The sequence below is a fragment of the Carettochelys insculpta genome, chromosome 1 (assembly GCF_033958435.1).
Source record: "Carettochelys insculpta isolate YL-2023 chromosome 1, ASM3395843v1, whole genome shotgun sequence".
NCBI classification, from domain to species: domain Eukaryota; kingdom Metazoa; phylum Chordata; order Testudines; family Carettochelyidae; genus Carettochelys; species Carettochelys insculpta.
In genome coordinates, this window is record NC_134137.1 from 154,701,251 (window position 1) to 154,721,173 (window position 19,923).

At 43.8% G+C, this 19,923-nt stretch overlaps 1 protein-coding gene and 1 long non-coding RNA gene across 8 annotated transcripts in view; one reads left to right on the top strand and one right to left on the bottom strand.

Moving 5' to 3' along the window:
- Positions 1-12,634, top strand: part of LOC142013143 (uncharacterized) — a 55,448-nt gene extending 42,814 nt beyond the window's left edge. Inside the window, exons 6-8 of one of the 2 annotated variants that reach the window (XR_012645567.1) lie at positions 4,802-4,923; positions 5,977-6,091; positions 10,930-12,634. This is a non-coding gene — a long non-coding RNA (uncharacterized LOC142013143). Of the gene's footprint in view, positions 1-4,801; positions 4,924-5,976; positions 8,129-10,929 lie in introns of those variants that run through there. The other variant, XR_012645562.1, reaches the window with a different exon arrangement.
- Positions 8,284-19,923, bottom strand: part of SMPX (small muscle protein X-linked) — a 50,182-nt gene continuing 38,542 nt past the window's right edge. For 3 of the 6 annotated variants that reach the window (XM_074994180.1, XM_074994211.1, XM_074994204.1), the window contains one exon: positions 8,284-8,602. The gene's annotated coding sequence lies outside the window, so the exon portion shown is untranslated. Of the gene's footprint in view, positions 8,603-8,879; positions 8,916-10,071; positions 10,371-19,923 lie in introns of all 6 variants that reach the window. The other 3 variants (XR_012645555.1, XR_012645552.1, XM_074994190.1) reach the window with 3 other exon arrangements.

Below are 19,923 nucleotides of genomic sequence, written 5' to 3' on the forward strand. Positions count from 1 at the left end.
GGTCTTCCCCTCCAAGGGAACCCCAAGCCCTCTATGCCCATCTTGCTTCAATGCCCCACTGTCAATCATCATCTAGCCCCTTACCTCAGGGAAAGACTGCAGTCTGAAATGGCTGCTCATCATTGGCAAGGGGTTGGATCTGCTGCCTTCCTCTGCCTTGGCTGCCTCTCTGCTTTCTTGGTAGCCTCAGGCCTTGTTTCAGGCCCTGCAGCCTGGGGCTTGCTTTGCCAGAACTCCCTTGGCTCACCCTGCCTTTCAACCAGCACTGCTCTAGCCATGTTACCCAGCTCTAGCAGGTAACTAGGTTCCCCCCCCCCCCCCCCCCAAGAGCTGGAGCAAGAGTTTCTGCTCACACTGGCCAACCATCGCCTTTATACAGCCCTCGTGGGCTCTGATTGGCTGCCACAATCTTTCCCCTTGATTGGTTCCCAGGACAGCCCTCTCCCTGGGCTGCTTTTAAGTCTTTCTCTACCAGTGCAGGCCAACTGCCTTCTCACTGCTGGGTTCAGCTAGAGTCGTGAATAGTATTAGGTCTGATTATAAAAATTCCATCTCAACATTTTTGACAGAGAATTGGATTTTTAACAAAACCAAACATTTTCCCGGAAAAAGGCTGCTGCCCCTAAAAACATATTTTTGTCTGGAAAAAATAAGTCAGCCAAAACTGATAATTTTCGATTAGGTAGCCTAATTTATTGTCCAAAAGTAAACATTTTCTGCTAAAATGTTGACAAAAATGTGGGTTTTTAAAATTTTTGTTGAAATTTTCAGTGGAAAAACATCATTTTCTAAGTGGATCCCAAATTCCCTCTTAGTCTTGCATGGTGAACTAATTCTGAAAATACTTTGCACACAAATAACCTTATGTATGCTAATAGTTTCACTGAAATCAATGAAACTACTCACACATCAAATTATTCAGGTGAGTAAGTCTTTGCAGGACAGAGCTCTTAACCACTCTTTCATAAAATCATAGAATAATGAAACTGGAAGGGCCCTTGAGGGGTCAAGTCCAGTGACCAAGCACCGTCTAGATTGGGGTAAGCTAACTTCTTATGTTGGTCCCCACTTTTTGGCCCTGTAATTAGCTGGGGCCTCTCCAACCTGTGTGAGGACCACAGAAAGGGATGCAGGTGGGGGAGGGCGCTCAGGAAAGGGGTGAAATGCTCAGGAAGGGGATGCTGGTGGCTCCATGGAGTGCCCCAAAGGGGGAGTGGTGCTCAGGGGAGAGGACCCTAGAAGGGTATGTGGGGGACTCAAGGGGTGCCCCAAAGGGGGGGGAGCAGTGCTCAGGAGGATGTCTCAAAGGGAGGACCCTGGGCGCTCAGCTGCTTCACCACCTCTGCCTCGTAGGTGTTGCCCTTGTGCTGCTGCTGGCCATGGAACTTGGTGCTGCTGTAGAGCAGGGAGGTGGTGACCCCAGGCTGCACTGTGTTGATGGGTGGTGGTGGCAACAGGCTGAGGGTGGCCTTGTGCCACCAAAGGCATCAGCACTCCCTCCACACCAATATCTTGCGGGGTGTCCCAGGGCCCAGAATGACACAGGCTGCAGGGACCAATGCGGCTGCCTTACTAAGTTGGGAACTGGCTTTCTGCCACACCGCCTGGCTCAGGGCCTCTGCACATACTGACTGGGCCAGTGGCGGTGGGAGGCAAGGTGTTAATTTGTCAACAGCAGTGGTGGAGGCTGCAGGGGGTAAGTAGAGGGCTGCGGGGGGGAGAAGCAATCACACTGCACCCACCTTGCAAAATGTTGCCCTCCCTCTGGAGGGTGCACCCCCCTGCCACACTTTTTGCACCCCTTAATCTAGATCATCACTGATGGATGTCGACTTAACCTGCTTTTAAATATCTCAAATGATGGAAATTCCACAACCTCCCTAGGCAATTTATTCCACAAATTTATTTATTATCCAACTATCTCTGCCACAAACCTAATAACTAGATTCAGTAAACTGAACAAAGCTTTTATTTGTAAAGTAAGCCCTGTTAATTAACCAAGAAAAATCTGAAGCATGAGGCTTGTTTTAGATTTCACCTATGGTTACATTTCCTTTGGGTCTGACACATGACTCTCCAATGAAACAGGGATCCATTCTTTTAAATTATACGCAAAGCTTTCTTGTCAAGCTGAATGAAGCACATTAGAAGCAAAACAACACTGGAGAGGACGGTTCTCTGAGTTCACATGGATGGTGATGTTTACTGTTATTGTCTTACCGCCAGTCACATGATTCCCCAATATTCCTGAGGTTGACGTTACAAGGAAGACAGTGCTGCCTCTGTTTAAGCTTGGCTCATGTTCTCAAGGTAATCTTTATGACTGCAAGGGCTAGAAATATAACTTGCAAACAAAAGAAAAGCTTTGATTCTGGAGTACTGACCTGAAGCAGTGAGTAGACTGCATGGTAAAATCTGCAGACACATAACTGCGGTATATACGAATGTCTGTTGGTGCGGGCCAAATCCACGTGTGTGTAGTTTACAGGTCATAATAATGAGCAATCTTTGCGGACTGGTTTGCTTTACAGAGCTAGAGACTCACAAAGTGGGTCGGAAATTAAATGCAAAAGCACAATGTTCATGTTAAGTTATAGATTAATCTCACAAACATCCAGTGATGTAAAAGATATGAAGATACAATCTAACTGTCCTCATGTATATACAAATTACAACACTGGGCCTGATTCTCCTCTCATGTGAACCCATAATCTCACTGAACTCAAAGCTTACTTCAGATATACATTTGGGTCAGTGAGACATTAATCTCTGTCACAGATTTTCATTATTTTGACTGTCACTGAGAGTCATTTTGTTATGCCCAGCAACTTTCATACAGCAGCTGCGAGACAATTACCTGAAGACACCAGCCCTTCAACTACTGTCTCTGAAGCCATTGCCTGTCTTATCCAGCCCCTAACATTGGCTACTCAGAGAAATGCCAGATCTTCAGAACCCACAGGTGCAGTGTACCCAATTTACCAGTTTTACCTTAAGCCATTCCTCCTGTAAACTGAACAGCACTTGTGAGCACATACTATACAACAAAAGGTTTAGTTAAGAAAGAATGAAGATTTAATGAGAAATGAAAGAGAGAGTGATGGAGAACAAAGGGTTACAGCACAACAACGTCAATAAATGTGAACTTGAAACTACGTGTCACTAGCTATCATTCCTATACAATAAAGTAGGCTTTTCCCAAAAGTTAAATCTTTTAGAGTTGGCTGCTTTTACAAGAACCAGGACCCAAATGTTCTTGAAAGCTCCCTTAAGCTTGGCGGGTAGGGAGGGAAGGAGGGTGTGTGTGTTCCTTAATGAATGGTTCCAGAGTGCTCTCTTTTGCACTGTGTGAAAACACCCATTTCTGTTCACAGCCAGGGCAATGTTCTCTCTGTTGTAATGTTCCTTTCTCACCTCCACAGGTATGTGCATAGCGTAAAATAAACATTGTGGCAGTCAAGTCTCAGAGGTGGGACCTACAGACCTGGGCTTCAGGGCTCATGCTGTAGCACTATAAAGCAGCTGTGAAGATGCTCCTGCTAGGCCTGGATTTTGGGCTCTGAGATGTACTCTCTCACCCTATGCTGGCCTGAATGGGAACGCCTACACTACTATTTTTATTCCTCCAGTATGCAACCTGAGCCCAAATCAGATGACCCAGGTTCTAGAACTTATTACTGTGGGTGATTTTTTTGCAGAGTTGAAATAGCTGATCATTTTGTTACTGATGATGACATCCCATTGATAGTTTTGGAGAAAGCAAAGTTAGTCAAGTGAGCCCTGGAATGATGGGGTGATTGCCCCTCACAGGCACATAAGTTGTTAAAACAGCTTTGGGAGGGGGCTAGGGCTGGGAACCAATCACAAGCAGGCCTGAGGCAGTCAATCAGGACCCATCTAGGGAGTATAAAAAGGTATCTGGCCAGAGGCAACTCAATCTTGCTTCTGCTGGGGAATGAGATGGGGACCTAGCTGCCTGCTAGTAAGGGGCATGTGGGACAGAGAAGTGCTGGGGAAAGGCAGAGTGAGCCAGGGGAGCTCTGGTCTGAGGAATCACCAAGAACAGAGACATGAGGAGGTACTATGGCTACAGAGAAACAGAATAGGAATGATAGAAGATCCAACCACTTTTGCAGTTGGTGAGTGGCCACTTCAAACTGCAGTTTGCCCCTGAGAGAAGGGGTTAGATGATGAAAGACAATGAGTCATTGAGGCAAGTGGTGGCTAAGGGGTGATTAGGTTCCCCAGGAAGGGAGGACTCCACAGCATGGGTGCTCCTATGAGATGGTATCCAGAATGGGGGGAAAATCCTGGGCATAGGAGGAGGATTTGGGGGCTCAGGCAGGTAAAGCCTGCCGAGGGGGGTAACAACTTTCTAACTGGTACAAATTGTGTATGCAGTGTTCTTAAAATAGGAGGTGATAAAAAGTACGGTGTGATGTTATTTATTAAGGGCTGTCTTGCATTCACATACATTGCAGCTCTTGAAGGATTGATTTTGTAACTGAATTTGAAAAAACAAGTTTTCTTGCTATTTTGGTACACCTTAAATTAGAACTATGTATACTCACATGTGGGACCAGTTTAAGTCACAAGAAGGCACACTTTACTTGCCATGCTTCCAAGGAGAGGCAGGAGGAAGCATTTCCTGCTCACTATAGCGTATCTTTTGTAAAAGACCTTTAAAGCAGATTCCGTCCTCTTTATGTGCCTCAGAGGTAGTTGCATGTTAGTGGCACAGCGTGTGCACAGTTTGGGGATTGTTTCGGATTAACAGTGCTATGTACCTTTTATATTGCAGCTGCTTTGGAATTACAAAGGTCAGACCTATGAAACGATAAAAAAATTAATGTCTGGATATACTGCACAGCTAATCGGTTCCCCGCACCCCACTGCTTCCAGGGCATGTTTGAGAGGTGAATGGTGAGTGCAGATAACTGATGACAAAGTAATGGTGTCCCTTTCTGACTGGGAGCTAGAGGGGCTGGAAATGCTGCTGTATGTTTATAGTGGAGTGCATTTTTGTGTATTAAGTCACACCAAGCACAACAGTAGCATCTGGGCAAACAGTCTTTATTCTTTATGATACTAGGTGAATCAATAAAAGACATGTTATGCCCAACATATCATTTAAACATGAGTTGGTGTTTCCATTGCTCTGGTATGTTGCACTACTCCTCCCTCCTAGAGCATCTCTCTGCAACTTGACAGTCACTATGATGCTCTTGGTGTTCCTCTTGTGCCATCAAGTTCAGAACAGCACTGCATGATTGAGGACTTACCCTATCAGATGCCCATAATACTTGAGCAGTTACAAATTCTGAAAAGGCTGAGAGCACTATTCTGAGCTAGAGTGGGAGGGGTCACTCTGAACCCTGGTGGCTGGAGTCAGGCCGCGCTTGCCCTTCTCACCAATAGTGAGAGGCTGGATCAGGAAGTATAAAGGATGGGTCCTGGTGATCAGCTGAGCTGCACCTGCCGAAGGAGACAAACTTTCTGCATGCTCCCAAGCTGTGAGACTGCGGTGGACTCCCACCAAGCTGAGGACTGGCCTGAGCTGCTAGAGCCACCACCTAAAAAAGGCATCGAGAAGTCACTGGCCTTGTACCCAGAGGTACTGGAGGCCATCCTCCAAGTAAGACCTGGGGAAGGCAGGAAGTGGCCAGGGGCAGCTAACCCTAGAGTTGCTGCCAGAGACCAGGTCAGCATGCTGTGGCTAGATTCCCCACTGACCCAGTGGCAGACTGTGTCACCGCTGTTCGGACCTGGGCTGGGACACAGTGGATAGAGCCCTGCAAATCCATAGACATCTACAGCTCATTTTTGTGGCTTTGGATGCTGGTACAAATTTTGTATCTAGAATCTTGCAAATTTGCAGATATCCACCTTATATCCTGGGGTAGCCACATCTGCAGATGTCAGTGTGATACTTGCAGATATAGGTATAGATGTGGATGCTATTTTGTATCTGCACAGGGCTCTAATGAAGTCTATGAAGGATCTGCACCCCCTGCCATGCCGCCCTAATCCAGGGGCCACGGTCACTCCTTTCTGGGCCAAGGAGTCTGTCTTTGTTGGCCATCTGGTGGTGGTAAGTTGCCTGATCCTCTTGCTGCTTGGCCCTGAATACAGGCCTGAGTCATAGACTCTTTACTGACTCTTTTCTGACCAAGGGCTTGGCTTAATAACCATTTGTTCACTGCTTGGTCCAGAGCACAGGTTTGAGCCATGGAGTCCTTACTGCCCCCATCCTGGCTATAGGCCTGGACCCATAACTGTCTGTTCCCCTGCCCTGATTAGAGCCCAGCGACCCCAGCTGACTGCTGCTCTGCATGGACTGCCAGCTGCGTGTTGCTCAGGCGATGCCCAGTGACGTGGTGAGGCAGAGCGGCCTCTCACTGACTCAGAGAGGAAGGGGCCACTGCTAACCTAGCACAGTCCCCAGCTCAAATCAAGCCCCTTGTGAGCTGCATTGCTTATACATGTGACAAGGAGAAAGTCCAGCCCCTCGGAGGACTCATAATACTAGTATATGACAAGAGACAGCAAGTGAATAGAACAAAGAAAGGGTCGCATTCAAGTGAAGCTAATAGGCTGGGACTGAGAAGTAGCAGTGCTGCAATGGTAGATGCTCAGTTATTGATGCCTAGCAATTAATGCTGCTTTTTTATGTGTTGATGAATCCCTCTGGGCCTATCTGCTTTTGAAAATACCACTAAGTACCTGTTTATAGCTTCAGCTGCCTACATAGCTTTAAAAATCTCTCTCCCATCACATCCAATGTCTCCACAAAGTTACTTGTTATACTGCAGTATGTCTGCATCTGTTCAGGCGACAGTTATGCTTTTCCATAGCTATTATTGCCAATCGATGAAAAAGCAGGAATGTATATCAACGAGATTCAACATTAGTCTTCGGAATTCATTTTTTGAAACAGAATAATTATATAAATTGTATTGTCTGGAATAGAAGTTGATTTGTAAATTAGTACTAAGAAAAACAATTTTTTGCTACTTAAAGATAAACCAATAGCACCGTAGGCATAAACACCCGAAAAGAAACAACAAGCAATTATTGAAAGAAGTAACATCTGCATGTTATCACTTCATGCTGTTTGAGAACAATATGCTGGAACATATTGTATATTTGTATTACTTTTGCAAAGAGGAGAGGGGAAAACAGAAGTATTTCTCGAGTGAACAGGGACACCCACAAGGGCAAAATGAGACCAGCCTGGAGTACTTTGTTCTGCTTTAATTCTTAAATGAGGAGACTAGCAGTTTAATTTGGACAAATCGTCTTCCTAGAAGAATGCAGGGATGATGAGATATGCCCATAGGCCTTTGTTGGTAAACACAACAAAAAGGTTCCTTGACATTTAAAGAGAAGCTCAAACCAGACTGGCATCTAAATGAGTTTCCTTTGTTTTGCTCTCTTGAGCTTTGGTGATCATAAATGTTTTGGCTAGGAAGCCTAAGAACTTTGTAGAGAATAGAGCTTTAGTGCCTTCTCCAGGTACAAATGACTCCTGCATTTTAAATCTATTTCAGTGCCTGAATTCAGCTTCAAAATTCAGACAGCAGAATTAACATTTTCCTGGATGTTTTAAGAAAAATCAAATAGCTATATAGATTTCCCTCAACCATCCCTCCACAGAAATATCATCTAAAAACTAGGCTAAAATTCCAGCTGCAATCAGAATAGTTTTTTGGTGTTTACAAAATTTAATTTTCGAGGTTGCACAGATCTACACACTATACCTGGGCAGGTATATATTTATTGTTAAGTTACCGCAAAGAAATCTAGCCCAGTGTGAGTTCTGATCTTCCAGGAGTGTAAATAAAGCTCCAACATTTCTGCCTTGTAAGTGAAAAGGCAAATTCATGCCCAGAAATCCCATTAATTGCATCCAAGAACTTTCAGCAAAGAGCCTTTGCGCCGTGTGTCACACTGTCTGGGCTCATAGTTGTGGATGTCTAACTCAGGGAAGACTGTCAGAAAATGGGCAGACTCCATGAACTGGTGAGGTGTTCTATAAATAGATCTGACCGAGCCAGAAACAAAGGTGAATTGGATCAGTACCTCAGTCTTACCATGACGTGACAGTCCCCTATAGACTGTCCTCCTTACCTTGCCACCCAGATAAACTGGACCTCGAGATAAAAGATCACTTACATCAAATATCACACCACATCAGGTTTCTCCTAGTCCCAGAAGATCAGTCACTTAGCCCAGATCATTTGGTGTTCCTGATCTTACATCAAAGACAACACTGGCAGCCAATTCTATAGAACACAAACTAAAGGTTTATTAGCTAAGAAAAGGAAGTCTGAGGTGACTGAGAGGTTGAAGCAGGGAAAATATATGCAGAGGTGAATCTCAGTTTGTAACTCCAAATGTTGGCAGTGCTGTAATAAACTGCCAGTTTTCCAGAACTTTTTTCAGTGTTCCCAGAGTGTCTCTAGGGATCTCCGCTTTTCATCTGGTACACTTCCCTGTAAGAATCCAAACAGTCCAGCGATCTAGGATCTTTTTCTTGAATCCATACTTACAGCTCCTTCATGCAGAAAACTGCCAGTGTTGCTATCCATGTGGGCTTTTCCTTTGAGAGAGAGAGAGAAGGAATGGATTCTGATTATTGCACACAATAACCATTTGCTTTCAAATTAGTATTTTTCTGTTAACATTCTTCATTTGCATTCCACAAGGCTTCTTTCTCCTTTGATAGGTTATTCAACTGTAAATGTTTGTACTCCATTATAACAGGATATATAAAAGTAAAAGAAATGCACAACCCCAGTTTTCATGAAGTTTAAAATCCAATACATTCATATATTTAATAATCACTTTGTTCTATACTAATAAATGAGTGAACTTGCCTGAGGCTCTGGCACAAGATCACACTAGGGTCCATTCTGAAACATGATAGAAATAGGCCATTGTGTTTCTGGTGACTAAGTACTTCAAAGCCTTATCAACATTACATGCTAATGCACTTTTTTCCAAACTGATTTTCTAGCTATTAAAACACAGATTAATTGCTAGTTCTGGAGCTAAATGGCATAGAAAAAATGTTCATTTCCAAGAATATAGAAGAAGCAGAAAAAACAGTAATCTCAACCTTCCTAATTTGGGTAGGGGCTCCCAATTTATCATCAATCCAAACTCTCACCCACAGATTGTACTAAAAATAGTCGGAGTTTGGTGAGCTGTTTATTTACTTTTTTAAAAACTGTGCTCTCAGCTTCCAAATGCAGCTTCTTCAGTAGATGGGACGGTGTCATTCTGTTCAAAGGCAATGTACAGCAGATACTATTACATGCAACATTGCTGTACAATGAAGTAATAATCAGGAGTACACATGGTGTAACTCAGGTATCTAGTTTCTAGTTTCTGTGTGATTCTAGCATGTTTGGTATGCCAGAGACATTGAACCCAGAGACTCCAGGTCCAAGTATCTTTGGATGTGTGAAAAGAGCTAAGGTGAAATGTTTGTAGTGTGATAATATTCAAAGAGCCCACTCAGGAATGGGAGTTTCAGTGTGTGAACCCTTTAACATACTTTTAGAGGGCAACCAAATCTCTGCCCTGATCTAATATGAAGCAAGATGAAGGTACCAAGCAATGGAATTGAAGAAGGAAGGTGCATGGAGAAAGACTGTGAGGATTCACTGTCAAAATCTATCAGATCCACAAATTTTGCATTCTCTTTTGAAAGTTTAACATACTGGCCTTGGATTTAACACTGCCTGCTTCATGTCAGTGCAAGAGGGAGGCCTTTTCTAGGCTCAGGAACCTTAAGAAATGAAAATTTGTTGATTTCCACCAGTTGAACTGGATCTCTGGTTTGGCATTTGTTATTGATGTTGAGATCCCATGAATGAACTGAATTTGAAACTGCAAAGTAGGGATCTTTTTGTTCCTAATGTGTTTTCCCTTGTCAAGCTTTCATGACAAAGTTGCTCCTTTTCTCCCATCAGATTGGAAACAAGGAGTTCACACACTTCCCTGCTTTGCCACAGATTACAATATCTAACCTGTCCCTGAAACATACATATTGTTACTACGCACTTTGCATGCTGACTTTTCTTGTCGCTTCTTGGATTTTAGAATAATAGAAAACCACCTGGCTTTGTTCTCCTCTCCTTTCACATGTGATGTGGACAACTATGCAAGTGACTTCCAAATTAAGCTTATTGACTTGCAGTGAGTTGCATTGCTTGTGGAACAATTCAAATCAGCTCCACTTCTGATGTTTTACACATCGTTCAATGAACAGAACTTGCTGAAGATCAAGGCTCATGCCCAAAAGGTGCTTGTAATGTTCAGATCAACTTATGGCTGTGAGCAGACATATTCTGTGATGAATTCTGTAAATCAAGGAACAGATCTTTGATCAATAATGACCATCTTGCAGCAGTGCTTTACATTGCAACAGCAGAAGTGACACCTGACTTCACTTCTCTTAGTACTGCTTATTAAAGACCTTCTTCTTCACACTTCCATTTTTCCCTTTAAGCTTAATGTTAAAGATGAACGTAAGTTGAATTTAGTGTTAGTGTTCTTATTACAAATTTTAAAAGTGTTCACAAAATGGTTTTTAATACGCATTGCCTTCTAAGAGACACATTGAATATTTTTTTCAGTTAATTGATACTAAATGTACTTACACTGTTGTATAAAGAACATACAGGGGTCTTTTTACAATAGATGGTGAGGGAATTTCATTAATAAGAAACGTGCTGATCCTGATGACATAACAAAATTCATGAGTTGGCCACCCTGTGGAAATGGTTGGCCCCCACATATTTCCCAGTTCTAGAAGGAGACAGGCACTGAGTGCAAAAATATAAAATACCTGCTTTCTGCAAAAGTCCTAAACCAAGAACAACTATCCTGAGCTCGCTCTCTCTCTTTCTTCCCCGCTAGATCTGATACTAGTATGACCTACCACCCTGACTCCTTCAACAATAAGCCAGATGTTGTGTCCCACAAAGAGGAATATGCCACTGATCCTAATGGACCTGAAGAAGTCCCCTCTGCATCCTGAAACTACATAATTTCCTTAGGAGATAATTATTTGCTCATGACCATATGTTTAGCCCCACCAAGTGACCCCTTTGTTTAGATACTCCAAACTTCCAACATTGAACCCCAGGGTAAACTCATTCAACAGGACAGACTCTTTTTCCTCATTCATGGGCACATCTATGTCTCTCAGGGACATTCCTGTTTGGAGGTCCCATACATACATCCTTTGTGCTGAGCAAGGCAAAGACCATTGGTGTGACAAACTGATCAATCTGGTAGACAAAACTGCAATCTGAATTTCAGATTTATGTCAGCTCTTGCAACACCTGTGGTCATAGAACCATAGAACACTAGAACTGGAAGGGACCTCAAGAGGTCACTGAGTCCAGACCACTGCCATCACAAGAGGACCAAGCACCGTCTAGACCATCTCTGACAGATGTCTATCTAATCTGCTATTAAATATCTGTAGTGATGGAGATTCCACAACCTCCCTAGGCAATTTATTCCAATGTTTAGCCACCCTGACAGTTAGGAAGCTTTTCCTAATGTCCAAACTAAACCTCCCTTCATGCAGTTTAAGCTCATTGCTCCTTGTCCTATCCTCAGAGGCTAAGAAGAACAACTTTTTGTTCCTCTTCCTTGTAATGCTCTTTTAGGTACTTGAAAACCAGTATCGTGTCCCCCTTCAGTCTTCTTTTTTCCAAACTAAACAAGCCCAATTTTTTCAGGCTTTCCTCATAGCTCATGTTCTGCAGACCCTTAATTATTATTCTTGCTCTTCTCTGGACCATTTCCAATTTCTCCACATCTTTCTTGAAATGTGGTGCCCAAAACTGGACACAATACTCCAGCTGAGGCCTAATCGGTGCAGAGTAGAGCAGAAAAGTGACTTCCCATGTCACTTCCTTTCAACACTCTTGTTAATGAATCCCAGAATCACGTTTGCTCTTTTTGCCACAGCATCACAATGTTGATTTATCTTTAGCTTGTGGTCCAGTGTAACCCTAAATCCCTTTCTGCAGCACTCCTTCCTAGACAGTCACTTCCCATTCTGCATGTGTGAAACTGATTATTCCTTCCTAAGTGGAGTACTTTGCATTTGTCCTTATGAAACTTCATCTTATTTACGTCAGACCATTTCTCCAGTTTGTCCAGATCATTTTGAATTCTGACACTATCCTCCAAAGCAGTTGTAACCACTCCCAGCTTCATAAGCGTACTCTCTATGCAAATATCTAAACTGTTGATGAAGATATTGAACAGAACCAGACCCAGAACAGACCCTGGCAGAACCCCATGTGTTATGCCCTTCCAGCCCAACTGTAAACTGTTAATAACTACCCTCTAAGAACAGTTATCTAGCCAGTTATGCACCCACCATATAGTAGTCTCATCTAGGTTGTATTTGCCCAGTTTATTGATGAGAAGATCATGCAAGACTATATCAAATGCCTCACCAAAGTCTGGCTATGTCTACACGTGCCGCTTCTTCCAGAAGTGGAACACTAATAAGCTATCTGGAAGATGCTAATGAGGCATGGATGCAAATTTTCTGTGCCTCATTAGCATATCAGCATTTGGTTTGGAGTCCAGAAGAAGCTCTTCCGGACTCCAAAGTGCACATGCAGACACGTGGCTTGTGTGGATCTTCCAGAAGGAAACCCTCCTTCTGGAAGCGCCTTCGTCCCCAAAATTTGCTCAAATTTTCCTAAAATTTTGGGAAGAAGGGGCTTCTGGAAGGAGGGTTTCCTTCTGGAAGATCCCCGTGGGCTGTACATCAGCACTTGTACTTTGGAGTCCAGAAGAGCTTCTTCCAGAGTTCAAACCATGTGCCAAGGCACAGAAGATTTGCATCCACGCCTCATTAGCATCTTCAGGATAGCTCATTAGTGTGCCGCTTCCGAAAGAAGTGGGGCGTGTAGACACAGCCTCTAGGTATACCACATCCACCATTTCTCCTTCATCCACAAGACTTGTTATCCTATCAAAGAAAGCTGTTAGATTGGTCTGGCATGATTTGATCTTTAGAAATCCATGCTGGCCAGATGTTTGCAGATGAATTCCTTAATTACTTGCTCCATTATCTTTCCAGACACCAAAGTTAAACTTACTGGTCTGTAATTCCCTGGGTTGCTCTTATTACTCTTTTTATAGATTGGCACTATATTTGCCCATTTCCAGTCTTCTGGAATCAACCTGGACTTCCATGACTTTTCAAAGATGATTGCTAAGGGCACAGATACCTCCTTTATCGGCTCCTTGATTATTCTGGGATGCACTTCATCAGGCCCTGGTGACATGCAGACATCTAACTTTTTTAAGTTATTTTTACCTTGTTTTTTATTATTATTTATTTTATCTTCTAAACTTACCCTCTTCCTATTAGTATTCACTATGTTAGGCATTCCTTCATCAGACTTCTTGGTGAAGACCAGAACAAAGCAGTTATTAAGCATCTCTGCCATTTCTAAGTTTTCTGATGTTGTTTTTCCCTCCTTCCTGAGCAGTGGGCCTACCCAGTCCTTGGTCTTCCTCCTGCTTCTAGTGCATTTATAGAATGTCTTCTTGTTACCCTTTAGCTGTGTCTACACGTGCACGCTACTTCGAAGTAGCGGCACTAACTTCGAAATAGCGCCCGTCGCGGCTACACGCGTCGGGCGCTATTTCGAAGTTAACTTCGACGTTAGGCGGCGAGACGTCGAAGTTGCTAACCTCATGAGGGGATCGGAATAGCGCCCTACTTCGACGTTCAACGTCGAAGTAGGGACCGTGTAGACGATCCGCGTCCCGCAACGTCGAAATTGCTGGGTCCTCCATGGCGGCCATCAGCTGGGGGGTTGAGAGATGCTCTCTCTCCAGCCCCTGCGGGGCTCTATGGTCACCGTGGGCAGCAGCCCTTAGCCCAGGGCTTCTGGCTGCTGCTGCGGCAGCTGGGGATCCATGCTGCAGGCACAGGGTCTGCAACCAGTTGTCAGCTCTGTGTATCTTGTGTTGTTTAGTGCAACTGTGTCTGGGAGGGGCCCTTTAAGGGAGCGGCTTGCTGTTGAGTCCGCCCTGTGACCCTGTCTGCAGCTGTGCCTGGCACCCTTATTTCGATGTGTGCTACTTTGGCGTGTAGACGTACCCTCGCAGCGCCTATTTTGATGTGGTGCCGTGCAATGTCGAAGTTGAACATCGACGTTGCCAGCCCTGGAGGACGTGTAGACGTTATTCATTGAAATAGCCTATTTCGATGTTGCTACATCGAAATAAGCTATTTCGATGTTGGCTTCACGTGTAGACGTAGCCTTTATGTCTCTAGTTTGAGCTCATTTTGTGCCTTTGCCTTTCTAATCTTCCCCATGCATATCTGTGTTGTTTGCTTATATTTGTCCTTTGTAGTTTGTCCTGGTTTCCACTTTTTATGACTCCTTTTTGTTTTTGAGATCATGCATGATCTCCTAGTTAAGCCAAAATGGTCTTTTGTCACACTTTCTATCTTTCCTATGCAGCAGAATAGCTTGCTTTTGGGTCTTTAATAATGTCCATTTGAACAACTGCCAACTCTTTCAAGGAAGGGGAACACCATTTTTGGAAGGAGACTGGCTAACCTAGTAAGGAGGGCTTTAAACTAGGTTCGAGGCGGGGAGGTAACCAAAGCCCATAGGTAAGAGAAAAATATGGAAACCTGGGAGTTGGGCCAGAAATGGGAGGGAGCATGGTCTATAATAACAGAGAAAAAAGAGGGACTAGGCGGTACTGGAAAGCAAAATGAAATCAGTATCTTAGATGCCTATACACAAATGCAAGAAGTATGGATAATGAGCAGGAAGAACTCACAGTCCTAGTAAACAAACACAACTGTTTTATAACTGGTATCATAGAGACTTGGTGGGATAGTACACGTGATTGGAATATTGGTATAGAAGGGTACAGCTTACTCAGGAAGGATAGGCAAGATAAATGGAGCCAGTATGGCATTATATATTTAAAACATGCATACCTGGACTGAGATGGAGATGGACATAGGAGACAGAAGCATTGAGAGTCTTTGGGTTAAGTTAAAAGGGATAAAGAACAAGGGTGATGTTAGGCTTAGGGTCTACTACAGACCACCTAGCCAGGTACAATAGGTGGATAAGGCTTTTTCTAAGAAACGAACAAAATCTTCCAAAAACGCAGGATTTGGTGGTAATGGGGAACTTTAACTATCCAGCCATATGTTGGGAAACGAACACAGCGAGGCATAGAATCATAGAACAGCTGAACTGGAAGGGTCCGCAAGTGGCCATCAAGTCCAGTTCCCTACCCTCCAAGCATGACCAAACACCATCCCTGATAGTGTTTCTAATCTGCTCTTAAATATCTCCAGCAATGGAAATTCCACAACCTCCCTAGGTAACTTATTCCTGTGTTGAGCCTCCCTGACAGTTAGGAAGTTTTTCCTAATGTCTAATCTAAACCTCCCTTGCTGCAGTTTAAGCCCATTACTCCTCGTCCTGTCCTCAGAGGCCAAGGAGAACAATTTTTCTCCCTCCTTCTTGTAACCCTATTTGAAAACCGCTATCAAGTCTCCTCTCAGTCTTCTCTTTTCTAAACTAAAAAAGCCCAGTTCTGTCAGGCTTCCCTCATAGCTCGTGTTCTCTAAACCTTTAATTATTCTTGTTGCTCTTCTCTGGACTTTCTCCAACATCTTTCTTGAATTTGGTGTCCACAATTGGACACAATACTCCAGCTGAGGCCTAATGAGCACTGAGTAGAGCAAAAGAATGACTTCCCATGTCTTGCTTTCAACACTCCTGTTAATGCATCCCAGAATCGTGTTTGCTTTTCTTGCAAGAGCATCACACTGACTCATATTTAGGTTGTGGTCCACTATGACCCCTAAATCCCTTTCTGCAGTACTCCTTGCTAGACAGTTGCTTCCCATTCTGTATGTAGTAGTAGTAGGCATCCTTCAGTCTGCATAGACTATGGATCGCGCCCTTTAAAGTTTCAATTGAAGACTTCATTTACAGCGTCTATTGTGACTATGAAGACCCACACGAGAGTGACAGTCCTTGCTGCATCTCTTGCAGATGTAGTGGGTGTCTGGCAAGTCCTTATTGTGCTATCTGTGTGCTCGCTTCTCCTCTGCTAGCTGTCTGATCTTCATCTCGCCCTTCTGAAGGCCCTTGTGTAACCCCTGCCTCCATCTGCTGCGGTCATCTGCTAGTTCTTCCCAATTGTCCAGCTCGATGTCTACCTCTCTGAGGTCTCTCTTGCAGACATCTTTGTAGCGCAACTGGGGGCGTCCGGGAGGTCTTTTGCCAGAGGCTAGCTCACCATACAGGATGTCTTTTGGAATCCTTCCATCATTCATCCTGTGGACATGGCCAAGCCAGTGGAGTCGACGCTGCCTGAGGAGGGTGTGCATGGTTGGGATTCCAGCTTGCTCGAGGACGGCGGTGTTGGTCACTCTGTCCTTCCATGATATTCCAAGGATGCTCCTGAGGCAGCGCAAGTGGAAGACGTTCAGCCTCTTTTCCTGGTAGGCATACAGGGTCCAAGTCTCGCTGCCATAAAGGAGGGTGCTGAGGATGCACGCTCTGTAGACTTGCATTTTGGTGTGAATGTACAGCTTGTTGTTATTTCACACTCTCTTGCTGAGTCTGGACAGAGTTGTGGCCACTTTTCCGATCCTCCTATTTAGCTCAGCATTCTGTATGCATTAAGTTGATTTCTTCCTAAGTGGAGTACTTTGCATTTGTCCTTTGCATTTTGCCTCACACCATTCCTCCAGTTTGTCTAGCTCATTTTGAATTATGACCCTATCCTTCAAAGAAGCTGCAACCTCTCCTGGTTTGGTATCATGTGCAAACTTAATAAGCATACCCTCTATATCAATATCTAAGTTATCGATGAAGATATTGAATAGAACCTGTCCCAAAACAGATCCCTCTGGAACTCCACTTGTTATGCCCTTCCAGCATGACTGCACACCATTTATAACTACTCTCTAAGAATGGTTATACATACAGTTATGCACCCAGTTTATAGTGGCCCCATCTAAGTTTTATTTGATTAGCTTATTGATAAGAAGATCATGCAAGACTGTGTCAAATGCCTTACTAAAGTCTAGATATACCAGATCCACCACTTCTCCCTTCTCCACAAGACTTGTTATCCTACCAAAGAAAGCTATCAGATTGGTCTGCCATGATTTGTTCTTTACAAATGCATGCTGGCTGTTACCTATCACTTTATTTTCTTCCAGATGTTTGCAGATGAGTCCTTAATTATGTGTTCCATTATCTTTCCCTGCACAGAAGTTATACTGACTGGTCTGTAGCTTCCTGGGATCTTCTTTTTTCCTGTTTCATAGATGGGCACTATGTTTGCCCTTTTCCAGTCTTCTGGAATCTCTCCCTACTTTCAGAACTTTTCAAAGATCATAGTTAAAGGCTCAGAAACCTCCTCAAGTATTCGAGGATGCATTTTGCCAGGCCCTGGTGACTTGCAGACATCTAATTTTTCTAAGTAATTTTTAGCTTGTTATTTTTGTATTGTATCCTCTAAACCTACTCCCTTATCACTAGCATACATTACGGTAGGCATTTCTGCATTGGACTTCTTGGTGAAGACCAAAACGAAGAAGTCATTAAGCACCTCTGCCATTTCCACATTTCCTGATGTTGTTTCTCCCTGCTCACTGAGCAGTGGGCCTACCCTGTCCTTGGTCTTCCTCTTGCTTCTAATATATTTATAGAATGACTTCTTGTTACCCTTTGGCTGTGTCTACGCTAGCAAGTTCTTTTGAAAGATTCTTTGAAAGAAGGGGGCTCTTTTAAAAGAGCGCATGGAGCATCTGCACACAGAAAGCATTCTTTCGAAAGTAAATCAAAAAATGCGGTGCTCCCTTCAAAATCACTCTTCCTTACCCCTTTTAGGAAAAGCACCAGCTTTTGAAACCTTCTTTTGAAAGAAAACACGTGTGGACACTCCGCAGGGCCTTTCTTTCAAAAGAACAGGGTTCACTTTCGATCCCTGGCCTGTTCTTTGTGGGGGCTGTGTGGACACTGTCTTTCAAAGGAACAGATCACTCTTTTGATCTGCTTTTTTGTATGTGGACACACTCTTTTGAAAGAAGCTCTCTCAAAAGAGCTCTTCTGGAAGATCTTCTTTTGAAAGATCTCTGTAGTGTAGATGTAGCCTTTATGTCTCCAGCTAGTTAAGCTTATTTTGTGTCCTGGCCTTTCTAATCTTGCCCCCGCACATATGTACTGTTTGCTTATATTCATCTTTTGTAATTTCTCCTAATTTTCACTTCTTACATGACTCCTTTTGGATTTTGAGATTATGCAAGATCTCCTGGCTCAGCCAAAGTAGTCTTTTACCATACTTTCTAGCTTTCCTATGCAGTGGTATAGCTTGCTTTTGGGACCTTAATAATGTCCCTTTGAAAAATTGCCAGCTCTCTTCAGTTGTTTTTTCTCTTAACCTTGCTTCCCATGCACTCTTACCTACCAGCTCTCTGAGTTTACTAAAATTTGCTTTCCTGAAATCCACTGTCTCTATTTTGCTGTTCTCTCTTTCGCTATTTCTTAGAATCATGAACTCTATTTTATTTCATGGTTGCTTTCTCCCAAGCTGCCTTCCACTTCAAATTCTCAACCAGTTCCTCCCTATTTGTTAAAATCAAATCTAGAACTGCTCCCCCCAGAAGCTTTTTCCACCTTCTGAAATAAAATTGTCATCCATGCCGTCCAAGAACTTTCTGGATTGTCTGTGCCTCGCTGTCTTAGTTTCCCAACATATGTCTGGGTAGCTGAAATCCCCCTTCACCACCAAAATCTTTGTTTTGGATTATTTTGTTGATTGTTTAGAAAAAGCCTCATCCACCTCTTCTACCTGACTGGGTGGTCTGTAGTAGACCCTATCGTGACATCACCAGAGACTCTCAACATGTCTGTCTCCTGCATACATCTCCACCTCAGTCCGTGTGTAAATATTTTTAATATATCAGGCAACACCTACTCCCTGTTTATTCTGCCTGTCCTTACTGAGTAAGCTGTACCCTTCCATATCAATCATATGTATTAGCCCCTCAAGTTTCTGTGATTCCAGTTATGTAATGGTTGTGTTTGTTTATTAAACTTTCAAGTTCCTCCTGCTTATTACCCATGCTTCTTGCATTTGTATATAGACATCTAAGCTTTTGCCTCCCAGTTCTTCCTAGTCTCTCTTTTTTCTCTGCTATTATAGCCCATGATCCCTCCCATTTCCAAACCAACTCCCAGGTCTCCAGATTTTTTACTTGCCTGTGGGCTTTGGTCAGCTATCCCCAACAAGCCTCGTTTAAGAGCCTCCTCACTAGGTTAGCTAGTCTTGATCCAAATACAGCTTTCCCATTCCTTGAAAGGTGAACCCCATCCCCACTTAGCAGTCCTTCTTGGAATAGCATCCTTTGATCGAGGAAGCCAAAGCGCTTCTGGCGACACCCTCTTCTCAGCCAGGCATCCACCTCCAGAATGCACCTGTGCCTGCCTGGGCCCCTACCTTTGATAGGAAAGACTGAGGAGAACATCACCTGTGCTCCTAACCCTTTCGCTTGTACTCTCAAAGCCGTGTAGACCCGCTTGATCTGCTCAAGGTTACACTTTGTAGTATCATTCATGCCCACATGGGTGAGTAGCATGGGGTAGTAGTCAGCAGGCTTGATAATCCCCAACAATGCCTCCATAACATCTCAGATATGGGTTCTTGGCGGGCAGCATACCTCCCTGGATGACATGTCAGGGCGACAGATGGGAGCCTCCGTCCCCCTCAGAAGAGAGTCTTCTACCACTACTACCCTACGTTTCCTCCTCATAGTGGTAGCAGCAGCCCTCCCAGCCTTGGAGGTACAAGGCTTCTCTGATTCACCCTGTA